Source organism: Ctenocephalides felis, unplaced genomic scaffold (assembly GCF_003426905.1).
Source record: "Ctenocephalides felis isolate EL2017-DRISC unplaced genomic scaffold, ASM342690v1 CF-g0.4_SCAFFOLD_01604, whole genome shotgun sequence".
Taxonomy (NCBI): Eukaryota; Metazoa; Arthropoda; class Insecta; order Siphonaptera; family Pulicidae; genus Ctenocephalides; species Ctenocephalides felis.
In genome coordinates, this window is record NW_020537758.1 from 16,020,790 (window position 1) to 16,032,044 (window position 11,255).

At 24.9% G+C, this 11,255-nt stretch overlaps 1 long non-coding RNA gene across 1 annotated transcript; it reads right to left on the bottom strand.

The window, feature by feature from the left end:
- Positions 1–7,990: 7,990 nt before the first annotated feature.
- LOC113372208 lies at positions 7,991–10,980 on the bottom strand. The gene is made up of 2 exons (XR_003366744.1): positions 10,948–10,980; positions 7,991–8,093 (listed from the first exon to the last, which is right to left on the bottom strand). It is a non-coding gene; the product is annotated as an uncharacterized LOC113372208 (long non-coding RNA).
- Positions 10,981–11,255: the final 275 nt, after the last annotated feature.

The following is an 11,255-nucleotide window of genomic DNA, read 5'->3' on the forward strand; positions in this document are numbered from 1 at the left end:
CATTCAAATCAGACACTTAGTTCTCTCAAAAACTGGCATTTTTTACACATTTAGCTCCGTATTTTCGAAATGGCTGGGCCTTTGCCAAAAACTAATAACCACTTCTCCCAATCATTACTAATTGAATGTTTTTAGATCATTCAAATCGAATACTCCGTTCTCTCAAAAACTCGATTTCTATTTTCTGCACTCTTTGCTCCCTATCTCTGTAACGGCTGGACCTGCCTTTGCCAAAAACTAATCAGCTCTTTTCCCTATCAATAGAAATCGAATGTTTTTGAACAATTCAAATCGGTTGATCCGTGCGCCCGAAAACGTGACTGGAAATTTGTATCCATACATACATACACACATACACACACACATAAATTTTTTCTGAGGTATGCCAAAATGTTCAGAAACCTTCAAAACGTCGAGAAATGTAAAAAATTTCAATTTCGATTTTCGGCCCATTACAATAACTTACCCTACGGGTAGTTAATAAGAAAAAAGTAGCCGGACTTTTTTCCGGAGCGGTCTGGAATTTTCCGGGATCGATCCGGACTTTTCCAAGTTGGAACCGATCACGGTTCTTCCGGAACCGGGTCCTTTTTGGACTTTGGAACCGGTCCTTGAAAATGACGGTTCTTGACAGCTCTAGTGTGTATATAACTGTTGGCAGGGGATCGTAGTAAGTTTTATCTAGTTTCTTGCTATCTAACTAAAAAGGGGTGCTTTACCTTGATATTTATGCGTAATTTGACAAAAACCAAAAAATGGCCCCAATTTTCTATTAAATGAATTTTCAATTAAATGCAGACTTCAACGTCCACCGGTCTGCGCCATATGGTCTCCCTATTTCATATCTCGTCCAAGAGGTTCCCACGGGTACTTCAGTTATTTCAGCACTGACCACGGAGTGTTTCGTATAGGATAGGTGTATATTCGTATATATTCGTAGATATTCTTGTGGCGTACCGGTAAGGCAATGGCCTTGCCTTGCGTCAGGTGCTCCGCTCGGAATATTCAATGAGGAGCAGTTCGAGGAACCGTGACCGATAACTATAAAGCACCATTATAGCACCACTGGCTCTAATAATGGATTTTTAGAATATCCTTATAAAACAATATATGATGGATTGATAGATGTCTTTCGGTATCAATAAATATAATACTTTGTGCTGGGTCATACATGATCTTGTGTGATATCATAGTGTTTACTGGTATATTGGAAGTTACTGTCCATCAATAATGTCATTACTTTTAAATATCATTTTTGTAATGGTATATGATAAATATTAGAATAATTGCAAAATTGAGAGGTATATTTTAAATATGATTTTTATGATGGTATTTGATAAATATTAAATTATTTGTAAAATTCAGAGGTATATTTTAAATATCATTTTTATAAAGGCATATGGTAAATATTAGATTGATTGTAAAATTGAGAGGTATATTGGTACTAATATCAAACATCGATAGGTAAGCCAAAGGGTTAACAGTTGTAGAAGGTAAAATTCAAGCACAACAGCCCTTAGAACAAAGGACTTCTGGTTGCTGTTAAGTATAAGATATAAGCATAAGTCTGGTTGAGTATAAAAATAAAAATATTTTAGAAGTGCAATATGTACTATTATAAATGAAATAGAAATTGAAGTTGATAAATCTGGTAATTATTAGATATGCAAAAAGTTATTCCAACGCCTACAAAATATATACAAGAAACTTGTATAAAATGTTATGAGACTTATCAATATTTTTTTTATTATTTTTTTAATTCTTTGATCTATTAATGTAAAAAGTAGCAGAAATTGTTAACAATATATAAGGAAGAAATAACATTAATTATTGATCCAATTTTACTATGCTAAAGTTGTTGATTATAACATAATTTATTAATTTTACAATTTTTATCTTAAATTTAAATTCATTCGCCCATTGCAATTCATTGAAAAAACTATTAATAAAATACTGAAAGTTGGTGTATTAATTTTAAATTCAAATTGTAAAATTTGTAAAAATTAATTATCTACTTTACAATTTATATTTAAGTGTTTGTTCAAAATTACTAGTAATTAAAAAAATACTAAAAATAGTTGCAATAATTTCAAATTTTAATTAATAAATTTGTAAAAAATATAAAAAAATGTGTTTGTCTGTTTCACATCTTTTATCTAATATTTTATTCAAAATGACTATTTATTTAAAAAATACTGAAAGTCAATGCATTAATTTTGAATCAGTAAGCAATATCGAAGAAAATATCGAATAAAATGTATTTACAAAAAAACTTGATATATGATATAAACATAGAATTCAGTAATTCATTTTAGTTAAATTTTGTAAAAAAAAAAACAATAAATCCACCTGAAAATGTAAGTAATATTGAAAAAAGTATTCAGAAAATCAACAACAAATACAAGGAACAGAAAAGATGAGGAAATAATATTTTTGTTTAAGAAAAATTTAGTTATCTGAAATTATTTAATAGTGTGAAATTAATGAGAAAAAAATATAGTAAATAAAATAGTCATGCGTAAAAAAAACTAGTTTAAATGTAAATGTAAAAAAAAAAAGGAAAAGGAAAATGGAATAAAAAAGTGAAAACACATATTAATCTAGGAGTCGGATTATTTATGATCTTTATTTTATATTTAATTAGAAAACTGAAAAACCCAATATTTAAACTTATTTATATAATAAATATACTTTTATTTAAATTTTGGATCTACTTCTTTAACAATTGTATTTCTCGTCTGTACATCAAATCTTTTGGACATTGGATCTTGAAATTTCTCATATCTTGAATTTCTACTTCACAAGAAAACTTTGGTAATCTATGAATTATTTTATTGTTGTTGAGGTTTGGTGATTATCTAACGTCCGAACTTTTAATATATTCAAAATCAACCTAGCGAAAAGTTCGAATATGCAGTTAGTTACGATACCATGAATTTATACAAGGAAATAAAATAACATGCTTTAAATAAAACTTAATTACATAATAAAATTTATTACTTTTTTATATGCGTTTTATCATTTTTATTTTTATTTAAATTTAATTTAATCTTCCTTAAATCAATATTACATAAATAAGTTTCAACTTCAATTTAAATATTCGCATGTAAATTTTAAGTAAGATATTTCACCATTATTTTTATCATACAGAAATAATTTATGTTATATCCATTTTCCACGTAAATTTGGAGGTCGTTATACCCAAGGCCAAATATAAATGATGTAATTTAATTTAGTGATTACAACAAAATAAACATATATTGTAAGAATTTCATAAGCTTTTCACGTTAAACTGGCCATATAATCAAAATACATTTTACATATATGTATTTGTGATTTCAGCTTTATTTAAAAAGATATTTTTAAGAGAACACGTATTTAGTTCCGCTACAGGATATCAAATTAAAACAATAATTAAGCAAGTGGAACGGACGCTAACAAAATATAAGAAAATAACAATGCATTTCCACTTTTGCCAGAATCCAGTATATAAAAATCGAATATAAAACAAAAACATTAATAGCCCTTTATAAAAGTAATAGAAATAGAAGAAATATTTTGAATTTTAAATGATATCCAATGATTTACTCATTTTTCAGTACCCAATATACAAAAATCAAATATAAATGCATAAGCATATGAATAGCCTGAACAGTTATAATTTACTAACAATAAGTAATTTTGATAATGATATAATTTGAAATTTTCATTTTGAACATTAGGATTACATAATTTAAATGATATTAAATGATTTTCCAGTGTTTCCACAACCTAATATACAAAAATCAAATAAAAATTCATAAACACTGATAGTCAAGTAAATTTAGTTAAGATATAATTTGAAAATATTCAATGATTTTCTCCTGTTTCCAGAACCGTATTTACAAAAATCAAATATTATTGTTTTTTAGTTGTAATTTATTGATTTTATTGAAGTAATTTTAATAATAATTTCTTTTCAAATTCTGATTTAAAATATAGAACAAACTATTTTATCGATATGAAATATATATGAAATTTTATTTTTTACTTAAATTCATTTTTACATAAGACGTTTTTTTTATTTCTTTTATTTGTTTTTATTTTTTTTGTTTTTTTTTTGTTTTGTATTAGGAATAGGATATCAACAACTTATATTATTTTTAAATTTCCAAATTAGGAAAAAAACTTAATTATAAGCTAACAAGTTCTAATGTTAATTTAAGTTTTTTGATGGGTTACAAAGCCATACATTAAACGATTTATTTTTGTTCTTCGTGATGATGACTCTTAATTTATTTTTATTTAATTTTAATAAATAATTTTAGCTAATAACTATACTATTATATAAAATTGTCAGTAATAATTTTTGGTAACAACAAATGTAATATATTATATATTAATTTGATTAATTCTTAAGGTGTGTAAAATATTAAATAAAAATGAAGATAAAATGGTTAACATATACGAAATGATATAAAAGCATTGAATCTTGTATGAGTGTTATTTATAAAATTTTAGAGATAGTTATATACATATTATTATTAAAGTTATGTAAAACTTTAAAACAGTAGAAATAGTCATTTAATATTTAAAATATTAAAGTCAAGTACTACATAATTGTATGTATATGATATACATAATTATTTATACATGATTATAATTTATGATTTTATTCTTTTTGAACTAAAGAAAATTATTTCAAAAAAAACTATTAGTTAATTATTTATTCATAAATATGTTTCAGATTTGGGAGATATAAGATATTCCTTTCTTATCTCTCAAATACTTATTGAAACAGATTTTTTTAACCAAAAATTCATTAAAATTCAAATTGTATATTTAAATTAAATATTTATAATTAATAATACCTCAAACTACACCTACTTATTTAATTTCGTGTGTACATTGAATGACTAGTTCAAGTTTTTTAGTTCAGCAATATATTAAATATTAAAAATTAAATTTGATTAAAAAAAAAAATCTGTAAATACATATATTCAATAATTATTTATAGTTAGTTTTACAAAAATAAAAATATAAACTTACCTTAAAAACAACGTATCCAAAAACACCATATAAACTTTAAAATTGATTTGCATGTCAATAAATTGTAATCGGAACTGTTAAATATCAATACATTTTATTACAGAACTCATCACTTCTTATCTCGATAATCACATAACTATAAATCCATTGCGTTTACAAAACAATTGAAAGAAAATTGTTGTGAATTTTACTTTCTATGAGCAGGTATCCCCCTTGATACTACTTCGACGTCCGACGCATGACTGAAGCCTGATGGCTGCCTGCATTGCCAAGGTACGACGGCCAGGCCTGGCCAGGCCAGGCCAGGTCAGGTTGATCGTACAAAAATGTAAATGAAAAATGAAATATTTCACCCAATAAGATTTCAATATCTTTTGTGTAAATATAAAAAAACTCCTACCAAAAAAAGTTGGCAACAACAATAAAGGATAATGACAAAATTAAATTAAAACTGTTTTCATAATCTCTCATACCAGGCACCTCTGTCTGACTGAGATATGAAAATAATGTATATAAAAATAAATAAATAAATAAAATATTAAAAACAATAATTAAATTAGCATTTAAAATGTTTTAGCCAATGTAGCACTTAGAAATGACGTATGTTCTGAAAATATTTATATCTTATATTTATAATTAAAATATAATAAAAATTAAAATTTCGTATTATTTTCATGAGTATAGACCTAAAAATTAACTTTCAAATTTAATAAAATGAATATTATTAATATTAAAATTATTTTTAACAATGTAAATATATTGTATTTGAAATTGCATATATACAATGCACGGGAAACCTTATTAGGAAAGGTTAAAATAAAACAAAAATTATTTGAAAAAAAAGAAAGTTTTTTTATGCATACTTAAACAACCTCATAAAGGTTTGTATTATCTTGTTTTATATAATACACAATCCTCAAGATAATATACAATATAATCGATGAGTAAAATATATACCCATAAAGTTTATAATAAAATATCAAATCACCTATTATTTTGACTTATTAATAAAATATCAAATCACCTATTTATTTACCTACACATTTTGAATAGTAAAATGCAAAAGAAAATGTTATACTAAATAAATTAATTTTAAATAATCATTTATAAACTTATGAACTAATAATTATGAATAAATTTGTAGTTCTCAATAGAAATGAATTTTGAAATTACATTATTGTGAGTGCTAATAATAATTATTTACATTCAATATATAACCACGTTATCATAAATTCTAGTATAACAATAAAAGTTTATTACGCTTTTAGAGATACATAATTGTCTCTCAAGACGAAAATATTAATCAGAATAAGCAGTTTTTGGATCTCAAATATTAGCAAAAACATGCCATGAATTTTATTAGTACTAATTTATTTAATTTGATATTTTTATATTTTGTACAGTAGTATATTCCTATGTTTATATTTATATTTATATTTATATTTATATTTATATTTATATTTATATTTATATTTTGGATACAGGATTAAATTTAGCAATTACAGAAAATAAATTATCCTAATTGAATTAAACTAAAAACAATATTAGTATTATGTAATGCATTAACTTAAAGAAAAAAAATTTATTTGAGTTTGAGTTTATTTGAGCCTTGTAAATCTTGAATTTAATTCAATTTCATTAAATTTAAATTATTATTGTTGCAAATTATTTACGTCTCAAATCTGGAGAATAATCAAGTATCAAGAAAAAAATAAAATATAAGAAAAATGTTATTAATTTGTATGCGGGAATATTCTCTAAATTAATAGACAAGAGAATATCAACACAAAATACATTTAAAATATTTAATATCTAGCTATGAAAACATTTTGATTAAAAATTATATATATTATTTAAAAATTTCATCAAAATTCGATTAAAGTTCATATGATTAAACACTAATGGGCTAGCCATGAAATAATTAATAGATAGTAGATAAATTAATCACTAAATATAGTGATTGACTTATTAGTAACTAAATGAATATGTAATTATTTGTTTAAATTTTTAGTATCCAACTATTTGAGATATTTTAATTGAAATATATATATATATATATATCTGTGTGTGTGTGTATGTGTGTGTGTGTTGATAGTTTTGTCGACGTTGATATATATTTGATGTATTTTGCAGCCTAATCGTCGAATTGAAAGAAGGTTAATATAAAAAAAATCCTTTATAATATTAAGCGTTTCGACACTTGATGTGTGTCATCATTCAGTAATCAAAAGAAAAAACACAAAAACATGAAATTTATTAAAAACACTAAAATTGTCCAAAAGAACATGAAAAAAATTAAGAGCACATAATGCCCCAATTTGAATAACATAATCGATGAGTAATATACCTATAAATTTTGTTTTCGTCCAACACCGTTAGAGCAATCAATTAAGATTTCCTGGTTTAGTTACTAAATGATGACACACATCAAGTGTCGAAACGTTTAATATAATAAAGTTTTTTTTTATATTAGCCTTCTTTTAATTCGACGAGTGGGCTGCCAATGCTTCATATATATATATATATATATATATATATATATATATATATATATATACACTACCTAGCAACATCACCCTCAAAGTAAAGACCTTTTAACTCGTCACGATACCTAAAAATTCTACACATCTAACATTTAATGCAATTAGCTCAAGAACAATATGATTAACACCTCATATGCATTTTATTTCAGGACAATTAAATCTGCATTAACGACCATTAGCGTCTTTATACCTGTCCTTATTAACAATGCGTTTATAGTGATGTCGCAAAATCGCACGTATTTTCTACATAGTACCGAGTACATAGTAAATTAATCCTCCGTCCTCTCTTCTCCGCCATGTAAAACTAGTTGTAAATATGTACATAATATTCTTTGTGCTACCTGTTGTTCGTGTTTTTGTGTAGTGATCTGGTGCTCTCTTGTGTGTTGGTCACGCTGCATGAACCGACGCCGGATGTCGGCTACAACGTGTTTTATCCGAGGGCCGGAAACAACCTATCCTACTCTTTTCGCTCATTTTTGTAAGGGACACCTTTCACACTTGCACGAACGAAATTATAAACTGAAATAAAATGTATGTAATGATAACTAGTGGTGCATGGCATCGTGGTTTAAGGCAAATTGCTGGAATTTTCCGTACCGAAAATCATCTTTCTAAAAAACCTTAAAGATTTTTTGAATGCTCTGGAAAAATTAGATTTTTGTGAATTTTGAAATTTTTGAAGAAATTTGACTTTCTTGATATAATTAGCAATATTTTGCAAGGTTTTGTATCACTCGAAAGCAACGTATTACACGTATAAAAAAATTGAATTTTATGAATAAAGGATGAATTATAACTGCCATAAATTGATAAAAATAAATCAACTTTTCAGTTTAGTATAATAGTTTCATTTATGTAGTTAAATGGCTAGTTTTGTCTTTAACTATATTTATAAAAGACAAACAAAAATAACGAAAATCAAAGAAACAATAAAATCTATATACCACCACTAATTTTTTTTTAATTGAATTTTGTAAAAAGTTATTATTTGAAATATATAATAATTTATATAATTTAAACAATGTTGTACTGTGTTTAAAATCAAATTTTCAAGATATCCTCATTATAAAAAATCACTTCATTAAGTAACAAATATCATATGATTTCACAATTTATCTATAATTTAAGTAATGTTCACTTCATTTGACAGTAATTCAATTTCATTTATTTATCAAAGTTGAAAAGGTTTACTACTGAGTATTCGTTTAGAATAGATATTAAATGTTCAAAATTTCTCAATGTCATATTTTTTATTATGTAAAGACAGAATGTAGTTAATAAAAAAAAACAAAAAAATTATATATGACTTCACAAACAACTTTCAATAACATATTGAAGATAATCACAATTGTAAAAGCACCTATTAAAAATTAAAACACTTTTTTAATAGGTATTACAAATAAATTAATAACCAAAAACTGCCAAAAAAATAAAATAACTTCTTACGCTTATTTTAATGAATAATGTATAGTAGATTTATTGCTTTTGTTTATTACAAAGTGGTCATGATTTCACAAAATATATCCAATAAGATATTTCAGATATAGTTAGTACTTTTTTCTCATTGTAACATTAATACTGTACCAAAAAGCTGCTCATTAGATACTTCAGAAAACAATTATAAAATTATCATATACTCTTTGAATACTATAAATTGATTTCAAACTGCAAGAAATTAATAAAATAAATCGATGTTATAAGATTACATAATCAGAAATGTATATATAATAGGTTCCATTAATATCTCTAAGAATTATTTATATTATTATAAGATTCTAATAAAATGTTTCTAATACTAATAAAATATTTATAGTATAGATTTCAAGGAATATCTAAATGGAGACTATATTCAATTGTGATCCTGACACTGACAACTCTTTGTAAGATTATACATCAAGTATTTCGGAAATTAATATCTAGTTCTAAATTTTAATTGAATCACATTTGTTATTGATGAATTCAGAGTAAATATCTAGGTTCCAAATTTCACAATAAATTGTTACATCACTTTTGAACACGTCTAACAAAAACTACCACGTAAATAGTAATAAATACTGATTTCATTATAAATAATTATAAAGGTATGTTCGATATGTAGTTTTCTAAGGCTTCGTAGAATATAATAAAATTCAAGCATAACAATGATTCTAAATAAATTGATAATCAAAGTATATATCAATTTCTACTAAAATCTCATCCCAAAAAAGCCTTAGCTTCACCCCGTGTCCCAACAAAACAATTAGCATAACAAGAACCTGAACCGATGTTTTTAGATGATGTTCAACAGTATGTTGCGACCTCATTTTGCCATTTAATAGTTCAGAGAATCGTGTGACCTGGTGCTCTTCCGAATAAATCTATGATTATAAAATCGAATAGACATCCATTATTCGCATGAATGATGCTTTGTCATTTAAAATATGTATTTTGAATAACAGGATGCTACTTGCGAACAATAATGCTCTTTACAGGCGCGGATGGAGGCATATTTCGCCTCTATAATAGATAGAATAGATAGGCCATGGACTATTGATTAGACATAAACAATAGCTATTGATAATATAGTACAATATATAATATCGATGATTAATAAATAATTTGAACCAAATAGAACTAATTTAGCTATACTCAACATTTTGTGCAAGAGGAAATTTTATATTAAGAATGATCCGTAAGTTACCGAATAATGTTCCTCGTTTTTTACTATATAGTTGCAATATCTAAGTATTGTTGTCACATGTGCTTTACATATCCTTAATTTTTGATAAATTAAACAGTAAATACATACTTTTATTATATAATTATAATATGTGGTTGATTTGTTCCTATTCCACACAGAATAGTTGCAAAAGCCAAAATAGTAAGTACCTGTTTAGTGAGCCATCAAACGGTCAAGTAAAAATATTTTATATTTTTCCTTAAAGGCTGGGATTAAACAATATAATTTAAATTATGATTTACTAGAATTTATAATTATTTCTTCTCTTACCCTTCAGAAAAAATTTTTTTGTATAAAATTAATAATAAAGGCACTGTGGAAGTCAGTTGGCAATTATCAGAATATTTAACAGTTGATCATTACAAAATTCCAAATAAAAAGCACTGGTAAAATTGCAACGTAATTGAACATGCTAATACAGAAAATTAAAAAAAAACGGTATAGCATTATAAATAATATCGCCGGTTTTTATCATGAAAATATTGGTTTTAAGTATTATATACCGCTTTTTCTAATTCAAAGACAAACCTTTATAAAATATTTTTTAATTTATTTTTTTATATATACAGAAATTTTCGTCTAAATTGAAAGAATTATATATTCGGATTTTTATTCAAAATTGATTTTTGTAGCTTTATTTTATTATATACCTACATTACAACAGGATAATATCAAGGTACACCATCAACTCCCAAAAGACCTTCAACACTCCTGAACTCCTAGGAAATATTTTTTCTTCAATATTCTGAAGAATGAGTTTTTAAATTAAGAACACTACAGTCATCTGTAGGTAATAATAAATAAGATATTTTAAACAAATAACTGCCGAAAACTATTTATAGATGGTACTGCTGAACAAATTCTTTATGTCTTACAACATATTATATTCGAAAATATTTTATTTATTTTTTTAGCATTGCTTTTTTATATTATTTCATGTATTTTGTTAACATTTAAATAGA